General features: G+C 43.2%; 1 protein-coding gene across 20 annotated transcripts in view; it reads left to right on the plus strand.

Annotated features, from left to right (window-relative positions):
• Nucleotides 1–242: 242 nt before the first annotated feature.
• Nucleotides 243–20,114, plus strand: part of PTPRF (protein tyrosine phosphatase receptor type F) — a 485,633-nt gene continuing 465,761 nt past the window's right edge. For 14 of the 20 annotated variants that reach the window (XM_083742215.1, XM_083742231.1, XM_083742230.1 and 11 more), the window contains exon 1: nt 1,283–1,549. The gene's annotated coding sequence lies outside the window, so the exon portion shown is untranslated. Of the gene's footprint in view, nt 867–1,282; nt 1,550–20,114 lie in introns of those variants that run through there. The other 6 variants (XM_083742226.1, XM_083742229.1, XM_083742216.1 and 3 more) reach the window with 1 other exon arrangement.

A 20,114-nucleotide genomic window follows, 5' to 3' on the forward strand; every position in this document is an offset into this window, starting at 1 on the left:
CCCCAGGAACCTTGACGAAGAGGGTTGCCGACTTACCTACCGTACTTCCTTACCTGTCTCTGCTGGAGAGGGTTGTGCAGGCGGGGCTGGAGAGTTCAGGCAAAGACCAGTGGGGAAGCAGCTCCGCCTCCAGCCGGTCTCGCGAATAAGGAGGTGGAGTTGCTGAGTCCAAGCTCAAGAAAAAGGTGGTGTCGGGTGTGTCTGAGTCCGGCCTCTTTCAGATTTGCTAACCTTTAGCCCTGGGGCCCCAGAGCAGTTCACACCTATTCTGACTAAGATGACATGACTCAATATAGGAGGCGGGTGGGGAGAGGGAGGCGGAGATCATTTGACGACGGCAGCACTTTTGCAAATGTAGAGGAGAGTTTGCCTCGCTCAACAATCCCGGGGCAGTTGTGCGCGATACCTGACCCTCACAGTGTAAACAACCCCCTCCCAATCTCTTGGGGTGAGGGGCGGGAGGACATCAGGGTCCGCACGAAATAAAATAGGCGGAAAGCGCGGGAGCTGAGCAGAGGGTTGCAACAGGAAGAATTATCTGAAAGACGGGTGAGGTGGTGGTGGGGGATACACAGCTGAAACCGGGATCTTCTGGAGGCGGGAAGTAGCTGCTGCGGAGCTTTAATGGTGTCGATTCTGTGGCAGAGGGTGAAGCGGCTTTCGAGAGAGGAAGCCGACAAATGGTGAAGGAGAGAGAGACGGCGCGAAGTGTCTCCTGGAGTGTGCGTGCATAATCTCTACACCGGGGGAGCCGGATTCTATTCCAAGCAGGTTTACTCGGAAGTCAACCCCGCGGGTCTTCCTCGCAAGAAAAGCACAGGATAGTCGGGCGAGCGACAAATTCTAGGGGCACGACCCCATGAGTGGTGAGTTTCTGTGAGGAACCTGGAGAATTTTGACGCGGGGGGGAGCGCATAGTGAAGAAGAGTGTCGGGGCACATCAACTCTCTTTGCACATTAACTCGGCGTTAGCTGGAGAAAGGCTGCGTGCAAAATGTGTTTGCGTGTGAATGGGAGGTGGCGGGGGGAGAGAGGAGGAGGTCGAGGTGAACCGAGTGGTCGTAGTCGGTCGCGCGAGGAGAGCTGCGAGGAACGCGGAGTGACGGTGAGGCGGCTGCGGGGTGGGGGCGCGCGAAGAGAAAGAGGCGCAGCAGCCCAATGGGGGGGTAGGTGGGGGTGTCAGGGGCGCGCGAGAGGAGGAGGAGGGGTCGGCGGGCGGGCGCGAGGCACTCCTGGGCTCTGCGGGCGGGCTGGTTGGTTGGTTGGTTAGCTGGCTCTGGGCACGCGCGGCGCGGGCCTGCTGAGGCGGGTTGGCTGTGCTGGCGGCTCTTCAGGCGGGCGCGCGCGGACTGGGCGGGAGCTCGTGCGAGGGAAGGGAGCGGAGGGGCTCCGGGAGCTGCCGGTGTGTGTGTGTGTGTGTGAGCGCGCGTGCGCGCGCGTGTTCACGGAGAAAGAAAGAGAGAGAGACGGTGGCAAAGCCCGGCGCCAGCGGCTAGTTGGCGGGTCGGAGCGAGGCAGCATGCGGGTGGCGGCGCCCCGGGCGCGTGTGGTGAGTAGTTTCTTCGGCGTCTCACGGTCTTGCCGGTCACCCGCCGCCTGTTGAGTAGCGCGGGAGAAGGCTTGCCTTTGCGGAAACAAAAATACCTTACCGCTCCCCCCGTTGCCCACCGAGCCCTAAAGCTTCCTTCGAGGTGAGTTGCTCTGAATGCGCCGCCGCTTTCGCCGGGATCAACCTCGATCCCTGGGGCAGAAGCGCCTTCTTTCCCCTTCTTGCCCTGGGAGTCTTCCTCTGCTCCCACAGCGGCAACTTGCCCTCCTCGGGGAGAAGAAACCTTTTGGACCCGATCCACTCTCGGTTAATGGAGTTGTGCGTGCAAGAGGGGGGAGGGGTTGTTGCCCAGTCCGCCCGTCTCTTACCTGCCGACGCCATTCTCACTTGATTCCTTTTCTTTTTTAAAAATATAAAAAATCCGGATTTCAGCTGAGGGTTCTTTCTCCTCCCCACCCCCCACCACCTGCACGGATTCTTGGCTGCTTTTTCCACGCTGGCCTCCATGTGTGCCTGTGTGTGTTTAGTTCATATTATTTATTGCACGGAGACTTGCATTGTACCTGTTTTGGAACTGTTGCATGATAGGGCATGTGTATGTTCTCCTCTCCGCCCTTCCTCGATTTGCATACTTTGTTCATGGTAGGCACAAAATGCAGAACTTTTTGTTTTAATCAAATGGTGGTGTTGGTTGTAGACACTAATTTAAAATAAAGAAATTCAAAGACCCTTCTTCCTGATCGTGTGCTGAAAGAGTTGTTTTTTAGATTAAAAAGAAACCCTAATATGTGAAAAGAATAAGAATGAAAGCATCAAATGTCCAAATACTCTTGCAGCCTGGAAACATGAGGTTTGTTTTCCATGTTAATGAATGTGGCCTGGTGACCTTTCCCACTGGAAGACGTAATATACTGTGGTAGCGCCTGTAAGAAAATCAGTCTCGGTGTATATTCCCCCCCCAATGGCGTTTTGAAAAGGTGAAGAATAGACATGATCAGTCTGCCTGACTTCACCTGCGGTGCCTAGAACCTAAGACTTGCACGGTCAGGAATGTTGCCTTGCCTCGCCTGCTTCTCCACCCTGAAAGAAATGTTTAGAAATACAATCTTTTGGATTTGTCCCAGGTCTACCATACAGTCTGGAAAAGCGAAGCAGTGACACCACTCCAGTAAGAGCCTCGAAACCAGATGCTTTCAGAATGCCTGCTTCATCCTTTCAAATGGCAACCAAGAGTGTCGGGGTTTTTTTATTTCTTTGCTTTGTTCTTTTTGACTGCAGATTGATGGAAAGAAATGAGAGAGAAACAATGAGTTTCCTAGCTTTGGTCAGACTGGTTTGTGGTTTTGTTTTTTTTAACTCAGACAGCTTTAGAAAGGTGCCTTTTTGCTTCAAAGTCTATGCTTTGTGCTCTGAGCTAAACATGGGGTAATTAGAAAACTACCTGAATCACATTTTTTCTCTGACAGTTGCTTATTAGCATTTATCATTTTGTTTGCTTCAAAGGAAGAAGTGGATAAAAATTATGGAGTGTTTTCTGTGTACTTAACATTAGCTTTTTTCTGTGATGCTGGTTTCTTTTTCTTGGAATAACATTTGTGTGGGAAAATGAGGCAATTAATTTTTTAAAATATAAAATATAAATATGCAGCATGTTAAATAGTAGTTGGCAGGGAGTGTTAAAAGCTGAGCAAAGTTCCTCTACTTGTCAGGGGCTTAGGTACGGTTGTATTTTTCAAAGCCTTAGTATAGAATGAAGACAGTGGTAGGTTTCCCTTCAGAGTTAGGTGAGAGAATATACCCTGCTACTATAAATTCCTTTTTTATTTCTCTTTTGCCACATTCAATCTCTGAGGTCTTCTAATATGCTTGTGCTCAAAATGTAAACTTTTGCCCCCTGTTGGACTGGCAGGAGTACTTTAGAAGAGAAGAAAAGGGCCCTTTTAAAATGCAAATGGTGTAGGCACTTTGTCAGCCAGCTCCCACTCAACCTGTTGGTTTCTTTTTAACTGAAGCAGTGACTGGCAGACTGTATGAAATCCCAAGACTGCTTCTGAATATCAGGAATGAGAATAACATTTTCAGTTTTACACTTGCCAGTTGTTAAACACCTCATGCTGTTGGCTTTACATGGCTGTGCACAATCCTGAACTATGAATAAATTTGAGTTCAGTATTGTGCAGAGTAATGTAGCTGTGTGAAATATATTAACAGAATGAAGGGAAATGAATGCATGAAACCCTTGGTTATTTCCTTTATCAGTTGTTTCAGTTAAGCTGTTTCAGCTCTTGAAAGTGCAAACTAAGTATTCACCATAAAGATTAAAACCATAAAAATTTCCACTCTTAAGAAACATGCATGCATGTAGATAACTTGTATGCACAAAGGGTGATGGTCCGTGGCAATTACTTCAAAGAGTGCTTAGGATCATACTTATTATGATCATACATTCCTTCCAGTAGCACCTTAAAGACCAACTAAGTCAGTTCTTGGTATGAGCTTTCGTGTGCATGCACACTTCTTCAGTGTGCATGCACACGAAAGCTCATACCAAGAACTGACTTAGTTGGTCTTTAAGGTGCTACTGGAAGGAATTTTGTTTTGTTTTGACTATGGCAGACCAACACGGCTACCTATCTGTAACTATGATCATACATGTTATCAACTGTAGTTGTGCTGTTAAAATGGCCACTTGTCAAGTAGATAACTGAATTATACAGAGTGATTTGTTGAAGACATAGCTAATTTCTCAACCCATAGCTATCTTAATGTTCCCAGCATTTTGCAATCTTTGAATATTGTTAATTCAGCCTTGTAGTTAGGAGGTGAACAATCCCAATTCACAGCCTCCATAATGTTGCCCCAAGTTAACTGGTTACATTATGGAGGTTTTGCCCATGTCTTTCTTTCTCTTCTCATAATTGTAGGAGGCTCCTGATTTTCTTTGGGCAGTTTTTGCTCACCACAAGTGAACAGGAAAGTGTTGAATTACAAGCATAAATTAACTTTGCCATGAAAATAATGAACAAATAGAGCACAATCCACCAGGAATGCGGTCTCATTCAAAGGAGTAAGAATGCAGGAACATAGATGTTCTTGAGTGCAACTTCAGTTAATTTATGTGAGACTTGTGCAGGGACAGTGCCTGGTTGATAGTCTTATATTTGCTTCCGTTAATAACCATATATGCTCATCTTTAAAAAGAAAATGCTACATGACAGTTTTAGATTGCCAATGCTGTAGGCTGCTTTTCCTTGTCGCTAGAGGCCCTGGGGTGACAATATCTTCATTTAAAAAACTACTTGATGTGCATAGCACTCATTATCTTGATGCTTGATTCACAGTGGCCAGTTTTATGTTGCTGTCAGTGTACTTTAATCCTTGGTTTATTACTTTGCCATGATGCCATTGTTTTAGCTGTGGTTCTGAGATAGTACTTACATTCAAGAGTGTGATCAGCAAACTTAACTTTATCAATAAGAAATCAATGTAGCCTGTCATCACAACAGCCAACCTTGTGAACTAAGCCAGTTATAAATCAGTGTTAGTTTATTTGTGTTTCCAGTAGGTTGCTTTTAACTCACTAATTTTGAGGGTGACCTGCTTTGGCATTCCTCCCATTTCTGGAAAAGGCATTCATAGCAAAGAGTTAAACAGCTTATGGACAAAGAGCTAATGCATCCCTTAGCGCAGAAGATTTTTATAATTCAGCTTGGTTATAAATATCGCCATATGCCTTTGAGTGCTTTTTTATGTACTGCTTACCCATGATAGTGTGTTGGCTTTTGGCAGAAACAGTAAAAGAAGTCATAGCCAGCCTTCCTCTGTTCTGCTGAAAGTGTCAGAATATTTAGCAAATAAAGCATGAACAATTCTGTATTGATGCCTTTTGGTTCACATGGGCTATAAGTAATGTTTGGATTGTTTTCATTCTGGTTTATTGTGGTGGTGCTCCTAAGAAAGTCTCACCAACATCTGTGTCTTTTGCCAGCAGCAGTTGTTGGAGAATGCGTCTCTGAGGAAGGAAAAATATAAGTGTAACAGAAAAAAGTCAGTTTTTGTGGGCTTTGAGAAGAATTGCTTAAAGAAGATGAGTTTCAGCTGGGTTTTTGACCTTCTGTAAATCTACTTGTAATATAGGTTCATACATTTTCTTTGGAGTCTATATACTTAAATCTGCAAATGACATTGTTGGAGCCTGCTAATAGCATACTGCCAAAGCACAGTTTTTAGAATGTTGTCCCATTATACATCTCAATTTCAGTATTTCTTTTGCCAGCAAATGTTTCTAAAAGATGCAGAGCAACTTCTGTAAGGAACATATTGTTGCGGATCATATTGACCTTCATTAGGCCCTAAATTTGGGGCCTTTCTTTTCCCTGCCCCTGCAGTTATGTTACTGTAGACTTTAACTGAGATCAACCTAATCAGGAGTTTCCCCAAAAGAGATGGATTCCTTGGATGTTACTTAAAGATACTTGAATAAGACGAGAGCTTACGTAAACTGTTTCAGCAGAGTGTGATTAACATGTTTGTGGTAGCATAGTGTGTAATCGACACTTTCATATACCGTGGCTTGCGTGATTATGAAAAGGTTGAGATGTGTATTTTATATGGTAATAGGATTGTAAACTTACAAACCCATCAAGTATTTGTTGGATCAGCTAAATACCACTAGACAGCAGTTTTCTGGACTTGTTAGTATATTATGAAGGGCAAACCTTTCTGCATTCCAATTTTACAATGGTTTCTAAAGTGCTTTTCAGAAGAGGCTAAGAGTTAAACTACTTAGTTCCCATTATGGAACACAAATATTATAATAATGGTAAAATGCTATATCTAAGATGTTAGGGGGGAAATGCTGATGTGTAATGCTAATCCATCACGGAAATATTAAGTGTCCCTTGTACAATGCAGGATAAGAGGATCACATAGTTTTTGAATCATAGAATTGTAGAGTTGGAAGGGACCCTGGGGGTCATCTAGTTGAACCCCCTGCAATGCAGGAATCTCAGCTAAAGTATCCATGACTGATGGCATAATTTGACAGTTATACTTGAAGTGGTATGCATCTAAAGAGTGCACTGCATGATTTGTGCAATAAAATGGTGTAATGCTTAATTTTTTTTATAGGTACCCAGAAATGGAGGTCTGAAGGCATAAATTCAGTAGTGTGGGGGCTTCTGCTGCAATCCTGATAATTCACTTTTTATTTTTTCTAGCTCTTTGTCTTATAGATAACATGGGAGGATATTTTAAAATGCTCAGAAGAGATACGTCATATTGGACAACTACTGCTTGTTAAGAACCTGGTTTATTTCTGCTTGCTACTTTACTGTTAGTTAAATATTAATTCAACTTGGATTTGCTCAGTGGATACCACAGTGGTTATCTCTACCTCGCCTTGCAAAACCTTGGGGCAGACTGCTTTAAACAATTCACATTTCTTAATCATGTTTTCAAAAATGTTGTCTTTTAATTACTGTTAATGCTCTGCTTTCTTAGTCAGCAGTTTTCACTTCTACTAAAACATTTTTTTCATCATTATTAAAAATATTGGCCAAGAAGTCATGGTTATTGCTACCTAGAATATTGTTCAGACTTCTTGCATGTGCAAAGCAGTCTCAAGTTACATTATCTGAATCAATGACTATATGCCAACAGGGGAATGGGGAAATAATTGCAGTTTACAGAAAAGTGATGGCTGTTGCATTGAATTTCAGTTGTAGGTTTGCAGGTTTATTAATGTGTCTTACAAGTGGGAGTTGCAGTAAAATGTGGAATACTCCTATTCAGTGTCCTATTCAGCCATGCCTTCTGCTACTATATCCCATTCCCTCTCACCCTTTGTTTTTCTACCCAACCCTCAAAGCCAACACTTCATGGCCACTCAGTCTTCTGGCTTCATGGCATGCTCAGTCCCCCTTGGGCTGTCTTGCGGAGCAGTTACTCCTTTAGTTTTTCCTCATGAATTTTGTTTTACTTCTTCACACCTTGTTGTTTCCCCAAGCCTACTCATACCTCCTGCTTGTATGTCTGTGATCCCGTTCTAGCTGTATAAGGCTAGCTACTTGGATATGTTTGGCATTACAGTCATACCTCGGGTTGAAGTAGCTTCGGGATGAGTATTTTCGAGTTGCGCTTCGCGGCAACCCGGAAGTAACAGAGCGCGTTACTTCCGGGTTTCACTGCTCACTCATACGCTCAAAATGATGTCGTGAGCATGCACGGAAGCGGCAAATTGCGTCCCATGCGGACGTGGGTTGTGTTCACTTCAGGATGTGAACGGGGCTCCGGAACGGATCCCGTTCACACCCAGAGGTACCACTGTACGTAGTATGTAAAAGAGGGACTTACAACAGAATGTTGCAGTGTGGCATGCTCCTGTTCAGACTGCTCCATTCCATTTCCCTTCCTGCTTGGCATTCTGTATCTACTCCCAACTATTAGTGAGCATTCTGTGACCACTTGGCATGCTCAGCCTTTATTGAGTTGCTTTTAGTTAAGTTTGTTTTTGAATTCCTGCAACTTCTGAGATTTTGCAAAGCTGCCTTATATACTCTTATGCATGGATGGTTCCATTTTGGTTACATTAGCATTGATATTCACAGATTAAATATCAGAAATAGAGGGATGATGATGATGATTTGTTAACACTTTCATTAACTTGTATTAGACTTGACTTGATCAAGTTGGGCCCAGGAAAGACCTTTCAGCACAGTAGGATGGGTTGAAATGGCATGTAGTTGTGCATGTATGTTGAAATGGCACAACATGTATGTTTGTTGCGTATTGATACCATTGAGAGCCCAGATGACATTTTATTAGGTATTCATTTTTTCTGCCCTTTCTCCAAGGAGCATAGAGCAGTATACATGGCTCTTCTGATTTTAACTCCTCAGAATGATCCTGTGAGATCGGTTAGGTAGAGAGATTATGATTGGCCCAGTGAATTCCATGGTTAAGTAAGAGTTTGAATCCAAATATACTTAGTGAAAGTTGAAACCAGTACAGCACACAGATTTTGAAAATGAAATATATCTGCATTTGGCAGGAATTTACCTAGGTCTCCTGTATGGCCAGTGTGAATTTTCTGTTATTGAACCATCTTTTCTTTTGATTAACATGTCTGTGTAGTAGATATATTTCTGGTTGGAATTGTTTTATTTCCTTAGAGTATTTTTTTCTCTTTGCTCTTTACTTTCACTTATTATGCATTTTGTTTTTATTTTGCATTTTTATGCTGTGAACATCAAAACTGGGAGGAGCAACAGATGTGTCTTACCTTTAGACAGTAGGCTACAATCCAGCAAGATGTTTCTATGTACCTTTCTTTATCCAGGCAGGGAAGAGGCATTATTTGAGTTCAAGGACACTTCTAGGCAAGCAAAAGGATGTAAGGAGGACTTGGAGCAGGACTTGGGAGGTATGGGGTCTGCGAAGAAGGAGCGAGATCTGGGGATAATGCTGAGGGTTGAATAGAGAGACCTGGAGTGTTGCATTTGGCCCCTGTACTTGAGATTCTTCACCTCTGCTCTAAAGCAAAGTGCTTTCACATACATGATAAATTATTATTATTATTATTATTATTATTAAAAAGTAAGATTCAGAGCCAAAGAGGTTGGGCATAGGAGAGGGAGGAAGTTCAGGAAAAAAGATAGCTGTAGTTAATGCTTGTCAAATAAAAATTGGAGTATCGGTTTCAGCATAAGCTTGTAGGAGATTGGTGGCGAGTGGTTATTCTGTGGTGTCTTACGTGTCCTGACCTGTTACATGGATTTTTTTTAAAAGTCTTTTTGTTTAGTGTAGGCATTTACAGAGTTCATATGCATGATCAAATAACTTGTGGTGTTCAGTTACACAGGTGTTATTTGGTCATAATTACAACTGCTCAGCTGGAATCAACTATTTCTGCATCAGTGCACCCACATCTTCATTCAGAGGTCCATAAATTTTGTGTTGGCTCACTAGCCAGTCATTCTCAAGTGGAATGAAACGATATCTCTCTCCTACCCCAAGGAAGGGATCTTGCTTCACTGCATGTGCTGCTTCAAAGAACACAGAAAGAGAGAGCACTTGTTTGTTCAAGATTTGGGTCCATTTTATTTTCTCTTGGTGGCAATCCTCTGGTTTTTCACTTGAAACAGACTGGTTGTTGTTGGAGCCTTGGCGAGCCTTTCAGCTGCAGCCAAGCTCTGTGGTAGTATCTGTATTGCCTGCAGCTGCACCATGAGGTGTCCACGGCAGCAGCATCTCAAGATGGCCTTTAGCACCTGCCTCTTAAGGAAGTCTTCACTCTCACTTTTGTCTCTAGCCATATGGCAGGAAAGAAGGAACAACAACAGAAACTCCTGTCAACACCAGCTGTGTATGTATATCTGAAAAGGGGGCCTATGAGGAGGAGAATGTCCACCCTCAGGACCCATCTGAGGCAGCATTGCAAGGGAAGCCAGAGAGAAGTGGTAAGGAGAGATAGTGAAATGAGTAGACAGGGAAAGTTGAAGGAGGAACTTTGGGTCTGAGGGGGAGGGTTGAATGTGTCATGGTGGAGAAAGAACAAGGCAAGTAAGCAACTTAGAAGAACCCTACAAGGAAGGTGAGCAACTTCACTAACACTAGCCCCCATCCCCTTCTCTCTCTTGCCTTCTTCCCATTTCCCCAACATTTCCACAAACATTTGGGAAGGTGGTGGCAGAGCTCTGAGAGGCAATTTGTACAATTTGTACGGTTTAACTTCTCTGAAGCCAAAGGTAAAAGAAGACCCTACCCATACTTCATATAATCTGTGCATGCCACAGCACTCAAGGGTGAGTGAGTTGGTCTTTCTTGCATATAAATCAACATGCAAGAGACCCAAACCTCTTCTGGGTTCTCTGCAACTCCTGAAAAAGATGACAGGATTTGCAGGACCGTGCCCTTGTTCTTTAGGAGCTTGCAGTTTACATCCTGATCACTTAGCACAGAGGTTGCCAACATTTTTGAGCCTGTGAGCACATTTGCAAACTGGATAAATAGTCATGGGCAACTGCTCCTACCACAACCGAGCACACACACCTTATTCTGCAAATGCTTCTTTCAAGCCTTCCCTCTGCAGGTGCCAGGGAAGGACTTGTGGAACATTGTTGTCCCCAATTATTTTCTTCCCAGGTTTGGGGAAGCAAGAGAAATCCTACTTTACGTACTGCAATTATTAGAGAAAAATAGGGGCTCTGATCTGTCTAATAGTGTTATCATAGATGTCAGGCTGGCAGGCCTCTGATGAGTGTGCACCAGGGGCAGCAGGGCTGGCTCAGGAGTGGGGGCGGTGGTTTGTAGAGGCTTGTACCAGCCAGGAGGCAAGAATTGGAGGCAGGGAAAGCTTTAGAACTAGAGGTTGGAGCACAGGATGCCTCAGAAGAAGACGAAGTGGAGCCATGGATCCTCTGCTCGCAACTGCAGTGGATTCCCTCCACTTTGAAGCAGGAAAGTGGGAGAGGAGCTGCTTACACGAGTGTAAGCTGCTCCCCTCCCACTTTGCTGCTTCAAAGGGAGCCCAGGGGGAGGAAATCCTCTGCAGCCGCAAGCAGAGGATCCATGGTCCCCTTCCTTCCCTCTTCCGTGATTGCTTTGAAGCAGGAAAGTGGGAGAGGAGCTGCTTACGCAAGTGTAAGCTGCTCCCCTCCCACTTTGCTGCTTCAAAGGGAGCCTGGAAGGAGGGAATCCGCTGCAACCATGACCAGCGGAGGATCCATGGTCCCCTTCTTTCCCTCTTCCGTGGTTGCTTTAAAGCAGGAAAGTGGGAGAGGAGCTTCTTACGCAAGTGTAAGCTGCTCCCCTCCCACTTTGCTGCTTCAAAGGGAGCCGGGGAAGAGGGAATCCGCTGCAGCTTCCCCCACCTCCCGGAAAGCCCGCAGAAGCCGTGAGCTCTTTAAAGGGGCTGCGTGGCTTCTCCTGGCTTTTCTGGGACGTGGGGGGGATTCCCCCATCTCCCGCAAAACCGGCAGAAGCCGCCAGTTCTTTAAAGGGGCTACGTGTCTTCTCCTGGGTTTTCTGGGAGGTGGGGGGGATTTCCCCACCTCCCGCAAAACCGGCAGAAGCCACAAGCTCTTTAAAGCGGCTGCGCGGCTTCTCCTGGCTTTTCTGGGAGGTGGGAGAAGGGACTGATGCGGCCAGTCAGTCCCTTCTCCTGGGGAAAAGTCCGCAAGAGCGCACGAAGCTTGTGTGTGGCTCTTGGGGGCTTTCCCCGCCTGCCTCCCCCCTGCATTCGCTCCATAGGACGCACACACATTTTCCCTTGCTTTTTAGGAGGGAAAAAGTGCGTCCTATGGTGCGAAAAATATGGTAACTGTCTGCAGTGTGAATTCCTTGGCTAGGAAGTGTCATTGACGATAGATCACAATCTTTTGTACCCTTTCTTGTTGACCTGGTTACGGTGCCAGAGGAGCATTTTCACAAGCAGCAAAACATTTGTACAGGATTATTGCACATCATGATCTATATGCTCCTTTTCCTACACACGAATGTATGAATTAAGTTAAAGGGCCTGCAGAGGAAAACACAAGCAACCTCTTTCACGTCACATCCTGAACAGACCAGAAGAAAAAAAAATAGACTCCCATTGACATCTAGGGGTGACATATGACTTAACGCATTCAGTCTTGAATTGTTGTTAAGTAGCTATATACCTTCTGTGATTTTGCTTCTAGCCAGTGTTAGAAAAGTTAGATAATCTGCAACATGGTACAGTGAACAGCTATGTAAAGACCTGTTACTATTATGCAAACATAACATTAACTGGATTGGACTGTCTGTCCAGAGGGGGCTGCAGCTGGCATACCAGCTGTAACTTGTGAAAGTTGTGTCAGGCCACAGAAGCTGCTTAGGCCTCCAAAGTCAAGGCTGCAGCTAATGATACCCTCAGATTATAAATTTGAGACTTTGGAAGAGTTGGTTGAATGCTACTACTCTGGGCAAATAAACCACCATCTTGTTTGGATTGACATTTGTTAGTCATCTTCTAGCCCATTAGATAATCCTGTTGTTGACTCAGCACTCCTATGGCTTTACCTTAATTTGATGAGAAGTAGTAGAGGTGGGTGCTATCTACAGGTTGATGACACCTCACTCAGCAGTTTTATGTAGGTCTTAAGTAGCATGGGGGATGACAACACGAAGCCCTGCAAAACACAGCATATCTGCTATGGTTCAGAGCAACAATCTGCCATTTGGGCTGGGTGATAACTGGTTTTTGGTATTATGATATATCAGCAGCAAAACATTGCAATATATTGCTATATCTGAAATAAGGAAGGAATTACGCAGAGGCGAACAGGACAGTGCCCTGGCAACTGCTACTACTTAAGGGTCTAAAATGTATAAATGATTATATTATCAATAACCTCATGGTCACTTTCAGCAGCAGGCAAGCCAATATGCAACCAAATGAGACTTTTGGTTGGGCCTTGGCTACTAAATGGTGGTATTCAGGACAATCCAGACTACGGTGATGAGTCATAGTGAATACAAATAATCTGGGATTGTCAGACTGCCAGCAGACAGTGTTTAGTGGGTGAGTTACTGTGATGTTTAGCTGGTGAGTTATCGCAATGTTGAAAACCAGATATCGCCTAGCCCTCAGGCACATTGTGATTCGTGATATATTGCCAGGTCAAATATTATGAAACAGTTATCATGATGTGAACTTTGAACTGGCTTTGGACAATATATTGATATATCGCCCAGTCCTATCTTCCATCACCAGCTTTTGGAAACAATCATCAATCAAGGCTGAGAAATGGAGTTTATGGGCACCTTGATAATTTTGGGGGGATGATAGAACTTTTAGAAATTGCTTCTCATAACATAACCATTCTAAAATGATAATTACTGTTGTAGTTTTTGTAGCATTCTGGCATAAAACAATAATTGGAACTATGTCACTTTGCAAACCTGAGTGGATCTATAGACAAACAAATAACAAGAAATACCTGACCATTTTATTAACCAAGCATAGTGAAATGCAAACAGTTAACAAACAGTATGGCTCGTGAAACACAGTGCCCTAGAAACACAACATCCTTTGTGCCTAAAAGCTGCAGTGGCTCCTATGTTCTTAGCATTTATTAACTGATTTTCTAAATTTCTCTTTGACCTGCAAACAAAAATGTTTCTTTTTATAGAACTTCTTTTATAACTAGTTTGTTCATGTCACCTCTGTGTAAAGACATTTGTGCATTTTTCTCTCTCCTCCCTTTTGGGCGTTCTTTGTAACTTTTGGTTGAAACAATAAACTTAGTGTTCCTTTTTGAACATCTGGTTGTTTTTGAAATGGAGCTCCATGAAATAATTAGTTTTTAACCTCAATCATATGAGGCATCTTTAATAGTTTGTGTCTTTGTTTTCCTCTGTGGAGAATTTACTTCCTGAATTTTGTTTCGTTGTTCTGATCTTGTTCCTGGGCAACTTTCAATTATGTTGTGTGAGGCACTAAGGAGAATTGAACCCATAGAAACAAGTGTCTCAGCAAGCTGAAAGGCGCTTGATCTCGTTTTCCATACCTCTTGTTAAAATAAAAATTGTAAATGTGTGAAAAAAACTGTTATTGCTTTCTGGAGACCTAGGAAACAGAAATTCACATCTAATATACTTGCGTTTCTTTCTGACCTTATTGCTGCCTCCATAGGAAAATGCCCATATGTAAGTCTTGAACTTAACAGTTGAGGCTATTAAATGCAGCTAGATTTTTAGTCCAGCAAGATTTAATATGGACTATTATTGAAAGTTGGCTGATACATGAACTAATTATCTGCACAGAACGACACTCTTCTTTCCAACACTTCATGTTTCATACTTCATCTAGTCTCTCTCCCAATCCCTAAATCATGAAATCAAATAATTACAGAAGCTTCTCCTTAAAAGTTCAGTGAAAGGAAGCTTACAGTTGGATACATCTTAGCATCCCTAACACCAGACAAAGACAGAGAGCCTCAAACGTCCACCTGCTCTATATTTTTCCTTTGTATGGGATCCAGGCAGCAGTGGGGAAAACAGCCAGAGTTTAGAGAAGTAATTTGGAAGGTAACTGATTTTATTGAATAAGAGGAATGTTTTAATGTCCCTCCTCATATACAAAAGCAGTAAGAAGCCTATTGAACATTATCGTGTTACATAAAACTGAAATATGAGTATATTTATCACTAGAAACTTGAATACAGAATATGCTGTATTCTGCGACGGGGTGAGCTCCCGTTGGTGACTCTCTTTCAAACTTCCTTTTTCAAACTTACACTTTTTATGTCGTTGCTAATCATGATGGGGGCTAGGGAATCCCGAATTTAGAATTGTACTACCTGGAAAATCAGCTTCCAGAAGATTACAACAAACCATGGTTTCATTTAGAATCTGAACAGATAGGGGGTCCTTTTTGTTCTCTAAGAATAAATTCAGAAATAATCCACATATGTCTAATCATTTGCTCCAGATGGTGCTTTGCTGTTGGCTTAGGAAGGTGGTTGTACTTGCTCCAGTGTGGTTCCCCATTAATTCCCTTGGCATTCCACTCCTTCTTTTATAACAAAAAACATATACAGTGGTACCTTGGAAGTTGAACAGAATCTGTTCTGGACGTCCGTTCGACTTCCAAAACATTCAGAAACCAAAGGAAGGTCCTACAGCCAATCGGAACCCGTGTAAGCCGTGTCAAACGTTTGGGTTCCAAAGAACGTTAGTAAACTGGAACACTCACTTCTGGGTTTGCGGCATCCAGGAGGCAAAATGTTTGAGTTGCAAGGTGTTCAGGATCCAAGGTACGACTCTATACATGCATCATTCTGTTTGTATGCTGTCTTTCCATAGTTAAAACCATACTCTAGGTGGCTTGAGATGCGGGTGGCGCTGTGGCCTAATCCAGCAAGCTTCTTGGGCTTGCAGATTGGAAGGTTGGCGTTTCAAATCCCTGTGATGGAGTGAGCTCCTGTTGTTATGTTCAGTTCCTTCCAACCTAGCAGTTTGAAAGCATACCAGTGCAAGTAGATAAATAGGTACTGCTGTGGCAGGAAGCTAAACAGTTTTTCTGTGCGCTCTGGTTTCTGTCACATTGTGCCAGAAGCAGTTTAGTCATGCTGGCTACATGAACCGCAAAGTTGTCTGGACAAACGCCAGCTCCCTTGGTCTGAATGCGAGATGAGCGCTGCACTCCAATGTCACCTTTCACTGGACTTAACTGTCCAGGGGTCCTTTACCTATTTACCTTTACCTTACAACATGAAATTACATAATTACAAAAAATACATTAAAAATAACATAACCAAAATGAATAATTCCCAAATAAATCATAATAAGATCTAAAAACAAATTTACATACCAAAAATTAATATAAATAACGGCAGCAACTCCCTCCAAACATAAAAACTCCTAAACAATATGGCAACCCCAGTTTCTGTAGTTGGAGTCTTGTCAAGTCCCCTCCCTCCCAGGCCAGGTAGAAAAAGGACTGCAAGACAGGGAGCAGGTTTTCCAGGACTCACAGCCATGATATAAGTAGGTTAGGGTATATATTTTACCTTTAGAGGTAAAAGAAGAAGTAGTAAGAACAGATTTTTTAACTGTTTGGTATGATTTTATTGTTTACATTAATTATGCAGGATATAACCTTTTGCCCCTGCCGCTGCCTATAAATGGCTGTGAATAACACAGTAAAATAGAAATGCATGCAGAACTTTACAAACTAAGGTTTGCTGGAAATGCAGCTCAACACTTTATGACCAGCTTTGCTGGCTCCCAGTATGTTTACAATGCACAATTCAAAGTGCTGACTAAATCCTTTCATGGTTTGGGACTAGGATTCCTGAAGGATTGAAAACCTCCACATGAGACTGCCCATGTGCTCAGCTGATTGTTAGAGGATTTTAAGTAGGTGTCCTCACCAATAAAGTGTGGCTGTCTGTGACCAAGAAAAGGGTTGAGGCGGTAGTGATGCCACATTTAGACTGCTGTTCCCAGGGAGGCTGTGTCTACACTATTTTGCTTGTGTCTGGTGAAGGTCCTTTTATTTTCGTTTTTTTAAAAAACCACCTTTTGGCATGGAAGTGTTTTTTAATTCTAGTTTTATCTGCTGTTTCAGTTTGCTTATTTTGTTTTAAAAGGCTGATTGTTTTTGTGAAACTTTGTGTAAACATCCTTGGAATATTTTATTTGAAAGGCAGGATATAATAATATAAACAAATAAAATCTGTTCATTGGTTCTTTAATCCAACTGTGACAAAGAAGACTTCATCTGTGCATCTCATTCCCTCCTAAAGCCAGCTATACAGGGAAGAAGCTCTACAGTAGTGGTGATGTACCCCTTACCCATGAGCCCAATTTGGCCTGCCAGTTGTCTCTCTTTGGCCCACCAGGATGCTTTGGCCAAGCCACTCCCACCTGCCCTACATCTGATGTCATAAGATGTACCTGTGGCTACAGGTAAAAATGCTGCTGTGTCTAAGGAGGCTTACAGGTACATTTGATCAGCTGATAGTCGAAACCTGCAAAGTCCCTTACCTTTCCCGCCCCGACCTAGCCACAGTGATCCATGCGACGGTCATCTCCAGGCTTGACTACTGTAATTCGCTCTATGCGGGGCTGCCCTTGAAGCTGTCCCAGAAACTCCAGCGGGTATAGAATGCTGCAGCGAGGCTCCTCACAGGGTCTCTGCCATGGGAGCATATTCACCCAGTGCTTTTCAAGCTGCACTGGCTCCCGGTGGAGTACAGGGTCAGATTTAAGGTGCTGCTTTTGACCTTTAAAGCCCTTCACGGCCTAGGACCCTCGTACCTACGGGACCGCCTCTCCTGGTATGCCCCACGGAGAGCCTCAAGGTCCATAAATAATAACACCCTAGTGGTCCCAGGCCCTAAAGAAGTTAGATTGGCTTCAACCAGAGCCAGGGCCTTTTCAACTCTGGCTCCGGCCTGGTGGAACGCTCTGCCTCATGAGACCAGGGCCCTGCAGGATCTGATTTCTTTCCGCAGGGCCTGTAAGACAGAGTTGTTCCGCCTGGCCTTTGGCTTGGAGCCAATTTGATTCCCTCCCTCTCTCTCTCTCTCTCTTTTTTTTTTCCCCCTTTCTTTCTTTTCCTTCTCCTGCGATGAGGCTACATTTTAATATTTTAATGTTCCATTATTTTAATGTTGTATTTTATTTTTGTTTTTAAGTTGTAATCATTCATCTTGTTTTTATTATTGCTTGTAAGCCGCTCTGAGCCCGGCCTTGGCTGGGGAGGGCGGGGTATAAATAAAAAATTATTATTATTATTATTATTATTATTATTAAAGTGTGGTGCACAGCACTTTGCAACTGCTGAGTAGCTGATTCAGTATCTGCATAACGTGATGTGCAGTGCTTTGCAAGATCTAATAATCATTGGGCGTTCAGCTATACAAAAATGGATTACCTGGCGTAACTGTGATGTAAAGTGATTGACAGGTGGGGGGCCCTGTCCACCTGTCAGAATTGTCCTATAGGATGATGTGGATATAAGGATCTGACCTCCTGGCTGCATCCAGTTGCCCACTCACCCCTGCAGCATAGCACAGCAGTTCTACTGGCTTCAGTGCTAAGCTTCTACTACTGGAAGAAAAGAGACTCTGGCTCTGCCTGCTGCAGGATCCCTCTCTTGGTGCCCCTCCTTCTCCTGGTGTCTTTTATTTCAGCAGGGGTGTGTGTGTGTGTGTGTGTGTGTGTGTGTGTGTGTGCTGCGTACAGTTTGATAATCACTGAAATAACAAGTAAACTTTAGGTGACATGATTTTAAGCAAGTTATGCTATCATACTTCCATAAAGTGGAAAATTGTTTTGAAATCTCCGCTGCAGGGCTACTAACTAACATGCCTGTCAGTTTGGGGTGATCTATGAGGTCTTTCCTAAGATAAGTACTATCTACCAATTTTCAGAAATGACTTTGAAGAAATAATAGATATCATGAGCCAGAGCCCTAAAAACTGTGAATCTAGTTCCTAGAGCCCAAGGGGCTTTATACTAGTTTTTCTTAAAATAGAAGACCCTCTTGATGTGTGAGAAGCTGCTTTAAAAATTGAGAAGAATTGAGGGGAAGTTTGCGGTGTGGCACATTGCCCAGCTGTTCAAAGAAAAAAAAATGGGGGGAATTCTTCTGGGTGAGCACAAGCTCTTTGTGTGAGCCTGAGCATCTCTTTGGATTGTAGCCATGATCATTGACTCTGCAGAGGATATAAAACTGGAAGGAATGAGGAACTATATGGAGGGCTAGATTAAAAGTGAGCAGTGGTAGATTGAGAACAATGAAATGAAATTTAAAGAAGACACATGGTGAGTTTTGGGAGTTAAGCACCAAATATCTGAGCAAGAGGCTCTATCTAGTTATATTTTGTGTAGGTTTGTTGGTATGGCTCGCAACTTTTTTACCTGTGTTGTCTACTCCTTGCCATGTTTTCTTTACAGTGATACCTCTACTTACGGACGCATTCCATTCCGGGGTGCTGTTTGAACTCTGAAAAGTCTGTAAGTAGAGCGCCGCTTCTGTGCTTGCGTGTGACGCAATAGAGCGCTCCTGCGCACAGTGCACAGAAGGCTTCTGTGCGCGCGTGGCAAAACCTGGAAGTATACACTTCCGGGTTTGCCATGTTCACAACCCAAAAATCCGCAACCTGAACCTAACTCAACTAGAGATATGACTGTACTGTACTTGCATGTGTTAACATTTTCTTTTTGTCTGCATAGTGATGTATTGTGTTCTCACTTGGTGAAACTGGAGTTTACTTGTCTGTCACATATGTTCATTTTTTAAAAAAATACATTTTTATGAAATGCTGTTGTTGGAAATGATAGAAGAAAGAATATACGTCAAACATTGCAAAAACAAATGAACTGCTTAAGTTTTAAAGCAGGGATGGGGAGCTCTTTTCAGCTTGAGGGCTGCATTCTGTTCTGCGTAATCTTCTGGGGGCCACATGCCAGTAGTGGTCTGGACCAGAGGCAAAAAACAAAACAAAACTAAGCAACGCAGCAAATGTGAATTTTATCTTTGTATAGTAGGCTAGTTTCTACACATGCACTTCTCTATATCCTTTGTCCAGGCAAGCAACAGAAAAGCTTTATCAGAGTTCAGGGACACATTTCAGCCTTGCAAAACCGCTCAGGGCTGAGGTTCCCCGCCCCTGCCTTAAAGAAATCTCAAAAGGGTTGCTGGAATGAAGATGAGAGTAGCTTCAAAAATTAGTAGAGGACAAGAAGTACCACTAAATTAGAGTGAATGAATGCATTTGGAAAATGAACACATTCATATTGTACAGTATGTCACTTATTTCTGTTTGACAGATAGGAACTGAGGCTGAAAAGCACTCACTTGCCCAACAGAGCCAATAGTTGTCTTGTGTGAACTAGGATTTGAAATGCTGATCCCACAGCCTGGGTGGATGTAGCAGCCAAGTAATTTCGTTGTCCCTGAGAGGGGGCAATGACAATAAAGATATTATTATTATTATTATTATTATTATTATTATTATTATTATTATTATTATTCCTTGTGGGCAGAATCACATTCTTTTAACACATTACACTACCCTAATTAAAC

The sequence above is a fragment of the Podarcis gaigeae genome, assembly GCF_964106915.1.
Source record: "Podarcis gaigeae genome assembly, chromosome: 6".
In the NCBI taxonomy this organism is placed as follows: domain Eukaryota; kingdom Metazoa; phylum Chordata; class Lepidosauria; order Squamata; family Lacertidae; genus Podarcis; species Podarcis gaigeae.